The sequence below is a fragment of the Moschus berezovskii genome, chromosome 8, assembly GCF_049115385.1.
Source record: "Moschus berezovskii isolate FMDL1 chromosome 8, NW_MosBer_1.0, whole genome shotgun sequence".
Lineage (NCBI taxonomy): Eukaryota > Metazoa > Chordata > Mammalia > Artiodactyla > Moschidae > Moschus > Moschus berezovskii.
This window is the reverse complement of record NC_142467.1, coordinates 97,793,159-97,808,999: the sequence shown is the minus strand read 5'-3', so window position 1 is coordinate 97,808,999 and position 15,841 is coordinate 97,793,159. Positions and strand designations below refer to the sequence as shown.

The following is a 15,841-nucleotide window of genomic DNA, read 5'->3' as shown; positions in this document are numbered from 1 at the left end:
TCACAGACTGAACAGATGGCAAGGCTCACCTGGGGCACTTTCTTCTTTTGGTTGCACTGAAAGACTTGCAAAATCTTAGTTCCCTGACTAGGGATTGAACTCGTGCCCTCAGCAGTGAAAGCGTGGCGTCCTAACCACCGGACCACTGGGGAATTTTCACTCTTTGGGCACTTTTTTATTTATCTTAGATTGGGCGAGGGCTTTGTATCTGCGCGTTGGTTTTATCCAGTTGCGGTGCACGGGCTTCTCACTGCAGTGGCCTCTCTTGTCGTGGCTCATGGGCTCTAGAGTGCACAGCTTTGGTTGTCCTGAGGCATGTGGGATCTTCCCAGACCAGGGATTAAACCTGTGTCCCGTGCACTGGTAGGCAGATTCTTAACCACTGGACTACCAGGGAAGCCCCTTGGACATGTTCTACTAAAAAAATTTCTAGAGCTCCACCAGATAGGGTCTCAGAACTTACAGAAAATTCTCCAGGCTTGTGTTTTGAACTAATCTCCCCTTGGCGATTCACCACACAGGTTAACGTTTCTTTGTCTGTTTCTTTAGAACAGAAACCTCCATGGGGGCAGAGGAGTTGCACAGTACCTGAAAATAAATTAAGCAATGGGTTAAATCACTTTTATTGAATTGTCTCCTAAAAAAAAAATCACTTTCATTGAACTCCTTCCCAGGTGGCCTAGTGGTAAAGAAACTGCCTGCCGATGCAGGAGATGCAAGAGACTTGGGTTCAGTCTCTGGGTTGGGAAGATGTTCTAGAGAAGGAAATGGCAACCTAGTCCAGTATTTTTGCCTGAAAGATTCCACTGACAGAGGAGCGTGGGGGGCTACAGTCCATAAGGTCACAAAGAGTCAGACACGACTGAGCATGCACGCACACGTAAACACCTCCAACATGACTGTAGCTCCCAGAAGGAAAGACCGCTTTCCTTTTGTTTTTCAAATTTGGCTGCACCAGGTCTTAGTTGCAGCATATGGGATCTAGTTCTCCGACCAGGGATCGAACCTGGGCCTCCTGCATTGGGAGCTCAGGGTCCTAACCACTGGACCGCCAGGGAAGTCCCCTTCTTTCAATTTTCTTCTAGCAACTAAGGTATGATTATGACAGAGAAGGGACCCAAAATATTACAAGATGTATCTTCTTCAACTTGCTCATCTGTTCATTTGCCCAGATTTGCAGAAGCACCAGAAGTCAGACGAAGGTAAATAAGTGGATGTGATACACAGTTTGTGGCATAAAGCTGAGGGCAGAGAGTTCTGCAGACTGCAGAATATTGTGCATTGTTTCTCTAGATCTTGACAGAGGGTGATGCCATTAGAGTTAGGCTGTCCCCTCTTACTGATTGCATTGGGAAGGAGGGGAAGCTGCAATTATTGAGTGCATTCCTGGATCTCACAGTGGCTGCTGTTGACTCTGCAGGGGTAAATACCCAGGAAGGCCACAGAGAGTGTGATTACACACACACACAGTCACACAAGAGCACGAGAGACCAAACAACCCAAATAAATATGGCAGGCCACGGAGATCTTTTTTTTTTTACATTTTTCAAGCAACAACAAAATAATTTCTTTTGCTCAGTTCACTGCGTAACAATTTCTACCCAATCCATTACACAAGAATCTTTTTAAAAATTAATTTTTATTGGATTATAGTTGATTTACAAAGTTGTGTTAGTTTCAGGTGTACAATGAAGTTTCAATTATGCATATACATAGATGTACTCTTCTTTACTTCTTTTCCCATGTAGGTCATTAGAGAGTACAAGTATAGAGTATTATCAAGTTCCCTGTGCTATACAGTAGGTTCTTACTAGTTACCTATCTTATAGTACTGGGGATATGTCAATTCCAATCTCCTAATTTACCCTTTCCCTCCCCTTTCCCACTTGGTAATCGTAACTGTGGTTTCTACATCTATGACTATGTATGGGTGGAGCCTGTTTTCCTTGTAAACTTTATCCTAAGCTTCTCCCTTCGTCCTCTGGATAGAAGTTTCAACACACTGGAGAAAATGCAGATTTTCATTTGTTATTTAGTCCCTAAGTCGTTTCAGTCATGTTTGATTCTTTGCGACCCCATGGACCAGGCTCCTCTGTCCGTGGAATTCTCCAGGCATGAATACTGGAGTGGGTTGCTATTTCCTTCTCCAGAGGATCTTCCTGACCAACCCAGGGATCGAACCTGCGTCTCCCACATTAGGGGCAGATTCTTTACCGCTGAGCCACTGGGGAAGCCCCCCAAAATAAGACATACCTATAAAAGACCTATAAAACTATGAAAAGTGTGGGTAGTGAGTTTCCACCTGTAGTTGCAGAAAGTGACATAGTTTGCTGCAAGTGTAACACGATATTCTTGATCATCTGCTGAGCTGATTTAAAACTTGGGCTTCCAGCTAAGAGAAATCTATTACCCTGGGTTTGTAATTTGGAAGGATGGCTTCTTGTTTTCTGCACAGCACATCTCATTGCTTGATTTGGGGGAACAGTTTTCTTGTGATGCCCATTTTTCAGGGCAGTAGGTCATGTTTGAGGAATAAATAAATGTTTGGTTAATAAATTAGCAGTTTTATGCCTAAGTAAGATCTGAAGAGATACTCAAGTATTTCCTAAAGGAAATCAACCCTGGATAGTCATCGGAAGGACTGATGCTGAAGCTGAAGTTTCAATACTTTGACCACCTGATGCAAACAGCTGACTCATTGGAAAAGACCTTGATGCTGGGAAAGATTGAGGGCAGGAAAAGAAGGGGGCGACAGAGGATGAGATGGTTGGACGGCATCACTGACTCGACATGAATCTTAGCAAACTCTGGGAGATAGTCAAGGACAGGGAAGCCTGGTGTATTGCAGCCCATGATGTTGCAGAGTCAGACACAACAGCAGCATTCACTTTACTGTGGCAACTGAGGAGTATGCATTTCACATTTTTACCCACTGGATGTGGGTGAGCATTTTATTTCAAGACCTTGATGTTGAGTCAAAAGAGAGAAGTCCATTTTCTCTGTAATGGTTCATCTTGTGTGTCTGTTTGGCTGGGTCATGCCACCCAGCCATTTGGTTAAATACCAGTTCCTATGCTGCTGTGGAGATTTTTATCAAGATGTGATTCATGTTTAAATCGGAGTCACGATGTGGAGTCAAACTGTGGACCCGCCATCGTATAGATGGGCCTCATCCAAACATATATAAGACAAAGACTGAGGATTCCCAGAGAGGAAGGTCTCAAGACTGTGGCACAGAAACCTTGCCCGAGTTTCCAGCCTGCTGCCCTGTGGGATTCAAGCTCAAACATTGCAGCATTCTCTCTTCCCTGAATTCCCAGCTGTTGGTCTGCCCTACAGATCATACTTCAGACTGGCCAGATCCTACAAGCCCTGTATGCTGGGAAAGATTGAAGGTCAAATGAGAAGGGGGTGACAGATGATGAGATGGTTGGAATGCATCATCGACTCAATGGACACGAGTTTGAGCAAACTCCGTTAGACAGTGAAGGACAGGGAAGCCTGCTGTGCTGCAGTCCATGGAGTCACAAGGAGTCCGACACGACGGAGCGACTGATCAACAACAGTCATGTGAGCCAGTTCCTTAAAATAAACATCATTCTCATTTATCTCTATAAATATATATTAATATATGTGTGTTCTCTTTCTCTCCATATGTATATATACTTCATTTCTTCAGTGCAACAGAATCTATAGGATGTATGTATGTGTGTGTGTATATATCTGGGATTTCCCAGGTGGCTCAAGTGGTAAAGAACTCACCTGCCAGTGCAGGAGATGTGGCTTTGATTCCTGGGTCGGGAAGATTCCCTGGAAAAGGAAATGACAACCCACTCCAGTATTTTTGCCTGGAGAATCCCATGCACAGAGGAGCCTGGAGAGCTACAGTCCATGGGGTCACAGAGTCAGACATGATTGAGTGACTGAGCATGTGTGCATGTATATCCAACATCCTATTGATTCTGTGTCTCTAGAGAACTCTGACACATCCTCTGAGCCATGTGGGAAGCTCCTACCTAATAGGGCCACAGATACCAAAGGGAGCAGATGTGAATGCAGACTCTGAGACTGCTAAGACCAAGTGGGAATTCTATTTCTGCCGTGTGGGGAGCGATGCTGCAAACATCTGGACTCCTACACCCCTTCGCATCCTTTCGCAGCACAGCTTCCTCACGCCCCTATCTGGCCCTGTCCTGCCCACTGGGGAAGGGAGGGGCAGCTATCATTGTAACAGGCAGCATATGGGGAGAGTGACCGAGACCTGGACACAGGAATGAGGGGTGGAGACTAAAGCTGTGACTTCATGCTAGGCATCTCCCTAGTGGCATCTGAGATGCCACGGGTGTAATACTGAGGGCTCAACAAGCATCTCATAAACTCTGATTTTGTGTGAGAGGCAGCATGGGCCACCAGAGAATGCTCCTTCAGCCTCTTTTCCATGCGCCAGTCACTAGGCGCTGTGCTAGGTGCTGGAGACAGACACAAAGCTTATGTTCCAGCATGCAGGATGAGTGCAATGGAAAGAAATTACCTGGGGATGTAGGAGGTCGCATCTATAACATTACAGAGATTCTCTGGGAGACACAGCCATGCAGGGGTCAGAAGCACATGCGCAAAGGCCCCGGGGCAGGAATCTGCAGGTTTGAAGAATATTAAGAATTGCCCATCTGCAGTGATTTTGGAGCCCAAAAAAACAAAGTCTGACACTGTTTCCACTGTTTTTCCATCTATCTCCCATGAAGTGATGGGACCAGATGCCATGATCTTTGTTTTCTGAATGTTGAGCTTCAAGCCAACTTTTTCACTCTCCTCTTTCACTTTCATCAAGAGGCTTTTGAGTTCCTCTTAACTTTCTGCCATAAGGGTAGTGTCATCTGCATATCTGAGGTTATTGATATTTCTCCCAGCAATCTTGATTCCAGCTTGTGCTTCCTCCAGCCCAGCGTTCCTCATGATGTACTCTGCATATAAGTTAAATAAGCAAGGTGACAATAGATGGAAAAACAGTGGAAACAGTGTCAGACTTTGTTTTTTTGGGCTCCAAAATCACTGCAGATGCTGATTGCAGCCATGAAATTAAAAGACGCTTGCTCCTTGGAAGGAAAGTTATGACCAACCTTGATAGTATATTAAAAAGCAGAGACATTACTTTGCCAACCAAGGTCCGTCTAGTCAAGGCAATGGTTTTTCCCGTGGTCATGTATGGATGTGAGAGTTGGACTGTGAAGAAAGCTGATCGCCGAAGAATTGATGCTTTTGAACTGTGGTGTTGGAGAAGACTCTTGAGAGTCCCTTGGACTGCAAGGAGATCCAACCAGTCCATTCTAAAGGAGATCAATCCTGGGTGTTCATTGGAAGGACTGATGCTAAAGCTGAAACTCCAATACTTTGGCCACCTCATGAGACGAGTTGACTCACTGGAAAAGACTCTGATGCTGGGAAAGGTTGGGGGCAGGAGGAGAAGGGGACGACGGAGAATGAGATAGCTGGATGGCATCACCGACTCTGTGGACATGAGTTTGAGTGTACTCCGGGAGTTGGTGATGGACAGGGAGGCCTGGCGTGCTGTGATTCATGGGGTCGCGGAGAGTCGGACACCACTGAGCGACTGAACTGAACTGAACTGAACTGAAGAATTGCCCACGAAGCCCTGCCCTCCCTGGCTACTGCAGATCTCCCCCCACAGAGCCACAAGAGCTGTCCTCTATTCCATGCTCCTTTCCCTCTGCAGGGTCTTTGCATATCCTATTTCTTCCGCTGAGTGCCCTCCTCCTTTGGGTCTTGGCACATGGAGAGTTTGATCTGACTTCTCAATCCCAGGAAGACCCCATATTATGATCTCATCAACCCCGGGGCTTTTCTTCCAATGCACTTAGATCTCTATCAAGTATTATTAGTGTGATCGGTGTGGGAGACCGTTAGCTGAACTCATGGACTGTCTGCTCCAAGGGCCAGAACCCTGCCTGCTCAGTGCCTCACCGCAGGACTAAGACCAGCTCAGCGTTTTTGGGTTTTACGGCCGGGTCAGGTCTTAGTTGCAGCACGCAGCATCTTTTGTTGCAGGGCACGGAATCTCTAGTTGTGGCTCTTGGGCTTGTTTGCTCTGCAGCATATGGGATCTTATTTGCCCAACCAGGGATCAAACCTGCCTGCGTCCCCGGCATTGCAAGGGGGACTTTTGTTTTCTTTTTAAAAATTTATTTTTCATTGGAGGATAATTGCTTTACAATGTTGTATTATTTTTTGTGCAAGGCGGATTCTTAACCACTTGACCACCAGGGAAGTCTCCTTCTCCTGCTCAGCGTTTAAGATGTTGAAGGTACTTTAGAAACATTGCTTTAATGAATGAAACAGGCCAAAGTCCAGACCCCACTTGCCCATTTCCTGTCCATTATCCAATGTCACAAGCTAAGGCGTTGAGAGCTTCTCCACGGCCTGTTTTCATGGATTCTTCATAACCAACCCTGTGGAGATGAGTGCTGTCACTGTTTCCACTTTACAGATGAAGAAACAGAAGTGTGGATGCCTCCAGTAAACTTGCCTGGCATCCCCCAAGTACTAAGGAGAGTCAGGTTTTCAATGCAGGTCTTTTTGGCTTCAAGCCAAGATATCAGCTGCTGCTCTATGCTCTAAGGGCCTCACCTTGGGTTTGGAAAGGCCCAAAGGGCTGATGATACACAGTCCATAGAAGCTAATATATTTTCAATTAAAACAAAATATTTTTAAGGTATCTAATATGTGGCAGAGGGTGGCACCACACTAGATATTGGGTATTCACTAGGGACTAAAATTGAGGTTAGGGAGACAGGTATTAAAGGGGTTAACTAAGAAATGTGAAAGGAAAAGGAGGTGATCAAAGAGGAGGCAAGGCCAGGGGAGGTGATGAGTCAGCTGAGACCTGAAAAATGAGGAAGAGCAGGCCTGAGAGAAGCAGGGGTAGGGAGTCACAGGCTGTAGGACTTGGCCCTGGGGACCGTTTGTCCAGTTGTGGGGCTAGAAACAACGTATACACTCAGAGATACTCTCAAAATTTAAGTGATGAAGCCTCCTACAGTCTCTGGGCTTTCACACTTGGAACAACGCTCTCCCTCTCACAGCTTTTATGTCTTGACTCAAATGTGTTCACAGCGAGGCTTTCCCTAGCTGCCCCATTTAAAACTTCCCCGATCTTCATGTGTCCATTTCAACATAGTGTATTTTACTTAAAGAGTTTTCTTGCCTCGCCCCTGCGTCTCCCACTAAACCATGAGCGCCACAGAGGCTGAGATTTCTCTTCGGTACTACAACACCTCAGTGTTGTGGCCACCTCAGTCTGTGGCACGTCAATGGATATCTGCTAAACCCGAGGTAAGTTTTGCGGAAAAAGTAGCCAAGGTCTTTGCCCGCCAGGCTTTGCCGAACGGGCACCGCCATCACCGGAACATCGACCTGCACTCGGCCCAGGGGCCGGCTCTGCTCACCCCCAGACCAGCCTGTCCGCCTCCTGCACGACCTTGGAAGCCTCACTTCTGAGTCTCAGGGGCCCTCGACCACGCTTTCCCCGCGGACCTCTCCACCACCCATCCCATCCCATCCCCCAACCTCCTGCTGCCACCTCCACCTCCACCACCGCCGCAGTGCCGCCTGCTCTGCGCATGCTCGGCGGCGTTGAGACGCGCGGCGTGCGAGGACGGAGACCACCGCGCGCAGGCGCATGACCGTCCCGCACAGAGTTGGGAGGCGCGTCGGGCGCTCTAGCTCCCTCTGGCCCCACCCACCTCTCCCAGACAACCCCGGCTAGACGCGCACGCGCGCTAGGAGCGGAAGGGCGGGCGGGCACGCGCACGAGGACGGGCCAGCAGCGGAAGCGAGAGAGGGAGTTCGTGGTGGGGGGAGGGGAGGTGGCGAGTGTGCGCGCAGCGGGGGCGCGGGCAACGTGGGGGGGCGGCTGAGGCAGGCGGGCGCGCGCGCGAGGCTTACCCTCGCTCGGCGGCGGCGGCGGCTGCTTCTTTGTTTCGTGAGGAGAAGCGAGACGCCCATTCTGCCCCTGGCCCCGCGTGGAGGGGCGGGGGCGGCGCCGGGAAGGCGACGGCGCCGGCGACTCCCGGTAAGGAACGCGGGTCGCGGGGGGAGCGCGGCGCGGGGCTTGGGAGGACGGTTTGAATGGAGCCGGGGCGCCGAGAGAGGAGGGGGCCGCCGGCGCCCGGAGCGGGGCCGGGGTACGGCGGCGCCCGAGGGTCAAGAAGCCTGGCCGGCACCGCGCGCGCGGGGAAGGCCACAGGCTGCGAGGCCTCGGCGACTACAGTATCCGCGGGCCGGCGCGGTGGGGGCCGGGGCCGCGTGGAGGCCGCGCGCCCGCTGCGCGCGCTCTCGCCGGGGTCGCCGGACAAAGCGCGTCGCCCGGTCGGCGGTCCAGGGGCCTACATCCCGGTGTCTGCCGGGGCTGCAACAATAGCCAGGCGTCCGGGCTTTTCTGGTTACGTTCTAACGGGTCCGACTCGAATGTTGCCTTTTGGCGAGGCTGCAGTCGGAGCTCAATAGGAAAAAACCCAGGTGTGTCCAGCGTCTCCCAGACACGAACATTACCACCCCCCCTGGGTTAGCCGACCTGAATTTTTATTTTTAAAAAAGTCACGTCGTTTTAGATTTTCAAGGAAAGGTAAATAACTCTGCTAACCCCTCGCAAGTAGTGATTTGAGAACGTTTGCCCTGATGCCGGGGGTCGGCAGCAGTGGGGAAGGTCGGGGAGAACTGTTTGCTGTTGAAAGCATTGTTTTAGTTTTGCATCCTTTCCCCTTTTTGCCAGTCGATTTTCCAGATTAAGGTTTTTATTTAAAACGTGAATCTTTCAGGAGAAGGTGTTCTGTGAAGGTCTTGAAGACACTAGTCTTGATATTTTTTCCCCCTAGTGAATCATTGGGGAAAGTAGGGAATGAGCAGTGAGAGCCACTTCCTAGGAATTTGAAACAAGTTTTTACTTTTAAATGACAGACCTGATTCGAGTTTGACTCCTGGCTGTTGCTGGTCACTTCGCTGTGTGACAGGAGGCAAATAGCTTACTCTTTCGGAACCTCTCAGTGTCCTCATATTTGAAATGAGAATAATGGCACAAATGGAGCTGGTGAAAGCCTGTAAAATGGTTTCTGTCAAGAGGGAAACACTATTGTTGTTCAGTCCAGTCTCTTCCATTCTTGTTCGACACATAACTTGTTGAGCCCCAAATGGGTGTTTGGTAGTTGGAGGTTGTGTGCCCAGAGCAGCCTGTTCAATCTTGTAGGGGAACAGGTGGTAAATGTGGGAACAACTGGAGGCCTGTCATGTGTGAGGAACACAGTGGATGGGTGCGAGTGGTGGGAACCAGAGATCAGGGTAGCTGCATGGAAGAGGGGGCCTTTACTCAGGTTTAGGTAGGACCCCCAGGTTGTGTTTGACCACTTGGGACCAGTCATTGCTCCCCTCTGCTGCTTTTGCACATGGTCATCTTGATCCTTTCTTGTGTTAAGAGTTACTCCGGTTTGTAATCACACATCTCTTCTCCAGGGGCCATCAGAGCTGTGTCTGTGTAAACTCCTTTAGTGTGCCCTGGCCCAGCGTGTAGTAGGCCCTTAGCGAACATTTGTGAATGAAGGAGGAGGGTACTCTTGAGGATTGAGTAGCCTTGTGTGTGAAGTGCTTGGCCCAGGACTTGAGGGCGAGTTGCAGACAATAAATAGTGCTGTGCTGTGTTTTGCTTTGTTTTTTAATTTTTTTCTAAAGCTTTCCAGGCCATTTTCCCCAAACCTCATTCCCTCAAGAGTGAAGATGTGGGGTGGTGGTTAATAGGAGGTGGTTTTGTGGAGTGCTAGTTCTGGAATTAGACCTCCTGGATTCACAGTCAGCTCTAAATTCTTGTTTGACCTCAAGCAAGACACTTAACCAGCAGGTCCCCCAACTCGAGAAACAGATATGACAGCAGTGCCAGCTCAAAGAATTGTTGTGAGGGTTGAAAAGATAGTATGGGAAGTGGTTTAACATGCTGAAGAGTCTGGCCTGTAATATGAGCTCTCAATTTATCGGAGGTGGTTTTGTTTATATGTATATATTTGTAAATTAACTGTTCAGAAAACTGGAAACATAAGGGTCATTCTGTATCCCAGAAACCCCAGGTTTGATGTGTTGGTTATATACATTTTCCTAATTTTCTTAAACTCAGTACATATATGATTATGAAAATAATAAGCATTCCTCCTCATGCCACTTGAAATCATTTGTGCCCAACCCTTCAGGGGGGCTTCCCAGGTGGTGCAGTGGTCAAGGATCCTCCTGCCAATGCAAGAGACATAGGAGACATGGATTTGGGACCTGGAGGAGGGCTTGGCAACCCACTCCAGTATTCTTGCTTGGAGAATCCCATTGACAGAGGAACCTGATGGACTACAGTCCATAGGGTCGCAGAGTCGGACACGATTGAGCACACACGCTAGCCCTTCAGATGTTGATTTTGCAGGTTTTTTTGGGGGGGTGTTCATCATGGGGTGACCTCATCAAAGCTTTCGTGCAGGGCAGTGCAGTGGTCTCCAGACTTTCTGTCAGTGAAAAGCACTCCAACATAAACACACATTTATTTTTTTAAAACACATAATTTATTTATATGCCTTTGCCTCTCTTGTGGGTCCTCAAAACATTGGGAGGTAACTAGACCAGCTTCCGGTCCTCACTGTGTATCAGATGTGGGAGAGGGGGAGGGACTCGGTGTGTTCGGTGAATATCCCTTGAGAACGTTCTGCCAGTGAAGACACTGAGGTCCAGGTGTATTTCACCAGGGCCTCTGGGGTTGAACATCCAAGTCTAACTCCTGGGTTGGCCAGTTTCCCTCTTGGTGCCTCCAAGAAATGGGGTAAGTCCTCAGACACGACGGTTGATTTTGGCCTGGGTCATCAGGGCTGCCGGGGCTCGGAGGGCATTCAGTTTGACCCTAGACAGAGCACAATGTCCATGGCGCCCCCTGGAGTTGTTCAGGAAGTGGCCCACCCATGCATTCCCCATTCATGTAAGGAACAGGCATGCACCCGCTATGAACCTGGTGCTGCTGGGGGCTGGGGGTTCAGCCAAGAACAGGCAGACAAGGACCCTGTCCTCATTCACTCATATCCATCTCCTTATTTGCAAAGAGGGCTGGTCCAGTAATAGTACCCAACTTGTACGATTGTTGCAAGGACTAAACAAGAGCAAAATGATGGATGACCAATGTTAAGTGCTTAGGAAAGTGCCTGACACACAAGAGTAAACAGTTTGTCGCTGTTGTTATTTATTAGGATCCCAGCAACATCCTAGCAGATTAAGATGCACAGCAGATTTTTGCCCCATTGCAGTGGTTCCATATGTTTTCAAAGTGGTAGGAAAGGAATTGGTGCCTCCATTTTGTCCTTATTAATTTAAAAATGCTGTGCTTTGCAGTTTCACCGTACGGCACTGGAAAGAGGGAAGTGTGTTAGGTGGCTTGGATTTTGAAAAACATAAAATGTTTTCCATTTCACATATCTCCTCGTAACTGGATTGGAACACTGGAGAATCAAATTTTTTTTTTTTAAATAAAAATGCTCAAAACCTACTCTAAAAGGGAAGTAACAGCGCGTGAATATTGGTGAGGGGAGAGGTCTGAGGGTGAATCTGTGAGAACTGAGTTGAGGTCATGTGAGCTCTTATCTTCCAGGTGTCATCCCTAAGAAGCAGGAAGCTCTTCGGTGTGATCAGTGATATTTTCGTGTTTGCTCTTGTGTGCTTAGTCATCAGTCGTATCCAACTTTTTGTGACCCCCATAGACTCTAGCCCTCCGGTGCCTCTGTCCATGGAATTTCCCAGGCAAGAATACTAGAGTAGGTTGCCATTTCCTACTCCAGGGGATCTTTCTGACCCAGGGATTGAACCCCCATCTCCTGCGTCTCCTGAATTGCAGGCTGATTCATTTGCTGAGCCATTGGGGAAATTTTTCAGGATATGGATTTGATGGGCATGAGAAAGTGGGCCTCTGCTCATCTTCCTGAGTGGGAAGGGACCTGGAGCTGCCTCCAGGAGCAGCTGGGTTTCTTGGGGGATTCCGTTTCCCACAGCAGAGAGAAGGGAAGGGTTGTTGGAGTCAGTTCCCTCCAGTTCCCCTCAGGGAATAGGCTTCGTTGTCCTGGCCCCTTCCTGGAAGCCAAGACTGGTTTCCAGAGCTTGGTTTTGGGGCTCCGTTACTTTGCCTAAGGGCCGTATATATACATTTTTGTGTGTGGACATTTGTAACCCCGGGAGAAGTCTGAGTTCCGCTCACTGTGAAGTCTGCCAGCTCCTGGGGTGTGATAAAGAGGAAGGGCTTTCCCAGTGAGGACCTGCTGTAGAGCCCAGGGGATTGTACTCAATATTTTGGCATAGCCGGTAGGGGAAAAGAATTTGAACGGTAGAGCCCGGGGGATTGTACTCAATATTTTGGCATAGCCCGTAGGGGAAAAGAATCTGAAAAGGGTTATGTACAAATATCACTGTGTTGTACACCTGAAGCTAACACATGGTAGATCAGCTAGACCGCAATTAAAAAAAGAGGATGGGCTTTAAAGTGGCTCCCTGGGGGGTGTAAGTTCTCCTTTCACTGGCGAGTCGTGCCCCGCTGGTTCAGGAAGCAGGTGGCTGTGTGGCAGTTGCTGCCTCACCTGGTACCGTGAGCGACGGAAGGGGGCAGGGTTCACCCCCAGAGCCTTGGGATAGTTGGAGGGAGGCTGTCTCTTGTGCCCACGGCTACACTGATGCACAGGGGGCTCCTCTGTGCGCCCTGGGAGCCGCTTCCGGCCCCGATAAACTCCGAGCGCGCATTGGCCCGCAGCCGGGACTCCTGGCGCCTCCCTGGAACAGCCCCTGGAGGCGCCTGCCTCTGGAGTGCTCCCTCTGCTGCACTTGGTGCTCCTTTGGACGCTCCTCCTCCTGTGTCTCCTGTTCCTCAGCCGGCATCGCTGCTCAGGCACCGGAGTCAGGCAGGCTTGAGGCAGGCAGGACTCTCTTCCCATGTGACTTTGGGCAAACTGCCTCTCGGAGCATCAGCCCCCTGTTTCACCCCAAGCGGGGGTGAGTTGAGGCCAAAATGCAGCCTGGCTGGGCTTTGCTAAGCCTGGTTCCAAGGCTGGTTGCCCCCAGGGAAGGGACACTTTTTGTATTTCTTTTTTTGATGCTTCTGTTTACTTATTTTTATGGCTGTGCTGAGTCTTCATTGCTTCTCAGTCTTATTTTTCCAATCGCAATAAGCAGGGGCAACTGTTTAGTTGCAGTGCACGGCCTTCTCATTGCCGTGGCTTCCCTTGCTGCGGAGCACAGGCTCTAGGTGTGTGGGCTAAAGTAGTTGCAGCATGTTGGCTCAGGAGTTGTGGTGCACAGGCTTAGTTCCTCTGCGGCACGTGGGATCTTCCCAGACCAGGAATAGAACCCATGTCTCCCGCATTGGCAGGAGGATTTGTGAGCCACCAGGAAAGCCCCCTATATTTCAAATGGCATGGCCTGTGCTAGCTGAGACCCTTCTGGTCACTTTGGTCATCCCTGTCTCCTCTTATTCTCTCACGCTCACATCCATTCCTTCTGCCGGTTCGGAAAAATCTTCTGAAACCATCATCAGACCATATCAACTGCCTTAACTGGAATATACCAGTGGTTTCCCATTGCACCTTGGGTGGACTTCTGCTTCCTCCCCACTGCCCTCGAGGCGCATGGTCTGTGCTCTTCGCCTGTCTCTGATCTCATCTGCGGCCGCCCCCTCTTCGCCGGCTCTCCTTCAGAGTCCCAGCCTTTGTGCTTGCTGGTGCTGTGCCTGTCCACAGCCACCGACTCCCATCGCACTCCAGATTTCTGCTCAGATGTGTCCCCACCACTGAGACTCCTCGGCCACCATGACTGGAAGCGCACCTCCCATCAGCTTGACTGTTAATCCTCCCTGATTCTGCACAGTGCTTCCACCCACTAGCAACGTTGTGTCCTGTTTATTTGTGGCACCCAGTTGTCAGTTCCACCAGGCAGACTTTGTTCTCTGCTGCATGCCCAGTCCCTGGAACCCAGTTCAGGGCACGTTTGTTCTCCCCAAGCATTTGGCGGCGGCTGGAGGGCCTGTCCTCACACTGCTGCAAGTGGTGGTTGTAGGTGCCATGCTTACACTTTGCGTGTCCCTGTTGTAGGGGAATGTCTCTCCAACCACCTCCAGGAGTCACAGGTAATGCTCAGGGTTGAGGACAGAGTAGGCCTCACAGCAGACTCAGGGGTGGTCTTGCTGTTCATCCAGTGGGGCTCGGTCAGCCTTAACAGAGGAGAGGAGGAGAGTCTACCCAGGTTTCAGAGGCAGAGCAGAGTCAGGACTGAAGCTGAAGCTCCAGTACTTTGGCCACCTGATGCAAAGAGCTGACTCATTGGAAAAGACCCTGATGCTGGGAAAGATTGAGGGCAGGAGGAGAAGAGGGCGACAGGATGAGATGGTTGGGTGGCATCATCAACTCAGTGGACATGAGTCTGAGCAAATTCCGGGAGATAATGAAGGACAGGGAAGCCTTGCATGCTGTAGTCCATGGGTTCAAAAAGAGTCAGAGACGACTGAGTGACTGAACAAGGGTCAGGATAGAACTGTAAAACTTGTTATGGTTACTTGATGCGTGTTTATGTTGGGTCACCTGGAGTCTGCTGTGCTTAGTCGCTAAGTTGTGTCTAACTCTTTGCAACGCCATGGACTGTAACCCGCCAGGCTCCTCTGTCCATGGAATTTTCCAGGCTAGAATACTGGAGTGGGTTGCCATTTCCTCCTCCAGGGCACATGGAGTCTGGATCATAGTAAAAAGAGTTTGTTGTAGATAGGCAGTGTTTGTGTTCTGGAAGGTAGACAGTTTTATCTCCCTGCCAGATTGGAGCTTGAACTCCCTGAGGGCCTGGTTGCCTTCGTGTCTCCTGCCGTGTTATAAGTGGGGAGGTACTCTTCAGTGGTTTTCAAATGAATGAAATACTTAAGGGTGGAGGGGGAGGATTCCAATGAATCAAATGATGTATAATTCTCAGTGCTAAAAATAATACAAATAACAATTTGGCATGTCTACCTCTTAGGTAGACCTGAGAAGACATTGTAATTTATCATCATTAGGACATGGTTTTTTAGTTTCTGAAATGTAAATGCAGGGCAAGTTTTTTCTACTTAATTATGTTGCAAGGATAATGTTTGCCACAGAACAGCCAGCTTCTGGGCAGCTGCGGGCTCGGGAATGTGCTATTTCCATGTGGTCCCTGAAACCACAGGTGCCCCGACCCACACGTCCTTGCTGGTTTGAGGACTGCTGCATCCCACAGCCTCAGGTCAAGTGTGGAGGGTTGTGGAGTATCTAGGGGAAATCTCATTTTTTAGTTTAAATGTGACGAATGAGGCTGGATTTGCTGAAGCCACCCGGCCAAGCCGCCTTGAACTCTCTCTGAGCTCCGAGTCATGACTTGACTGCCATGGAGCTGCTGCTGAAATGTGTCTTCAAACAAATTTTGCCACGCCCCAGAAACAAAACAGCAGCTCCCTGGGACCAAACTTAAATATACAGCCGGTTTTTAGGCAAAATGGAAAAAAAAACCTTAACTGATCATCTCAGTAAGCAGATTTCAGAGGGTCCCCATCGCCCGTTAGCAGCCTGTCCTGCTGTGGTAGTCAGCCACCATGATCCTTTTAAGAGAAATCATGGTCCTTAGAAGAGAAGCACTAAGGCGGGTACGAAAGAAGAAATGAGACCTCTGATACTGAAGCAGTCTGGTTCCACATCTGAACATCAGCACAGCGATTTTGGTGAAGTTGAAAGTAGATGGAAAATAACACAGTCTCCAAATGCTTTCATCGTCCTTGTTTATT

At 49.3% G+C, this 15,841-nt stretch overlaps 1 protein-coding gene and 1 pseudogene across 7 annotated transcripts in view; one reads left to right on the top strand and one right to left on the bottom strand.

Annotated features, from left to right (window-relative positions):
* Positions 1-7,502: 7,502 nt before the first annotated feature.
* LOC129558844 (uncharacterized) lies at positions 7,503-12,942 on the bottom strand (annotated as a pseudogene).
* The window catches only part of SMARCA4 (SWI/SNF related BAF chromatin remodeling complex subunit ATPase 4), a 90,193-nt gene continuing 82,296 nt past the window's right edge, over positions 7,945-15,841 (top strand). For 6 of the 7 annotated variants that reach the window (XM_055428877.2, XM_055428876.2, XM_088839010.1 and 3 more), the window contains exon 1: positions 7,947-8,086. The gene's annotated coding sequence lies outside the window, so the exon portion shown is untranslated. Of the gene's footprint in view, positions 8,087-15,841 lie in introns of all 7 variants that reach the window. The other variant, XM_088839008.1, reaches the window with a different exon arrangement.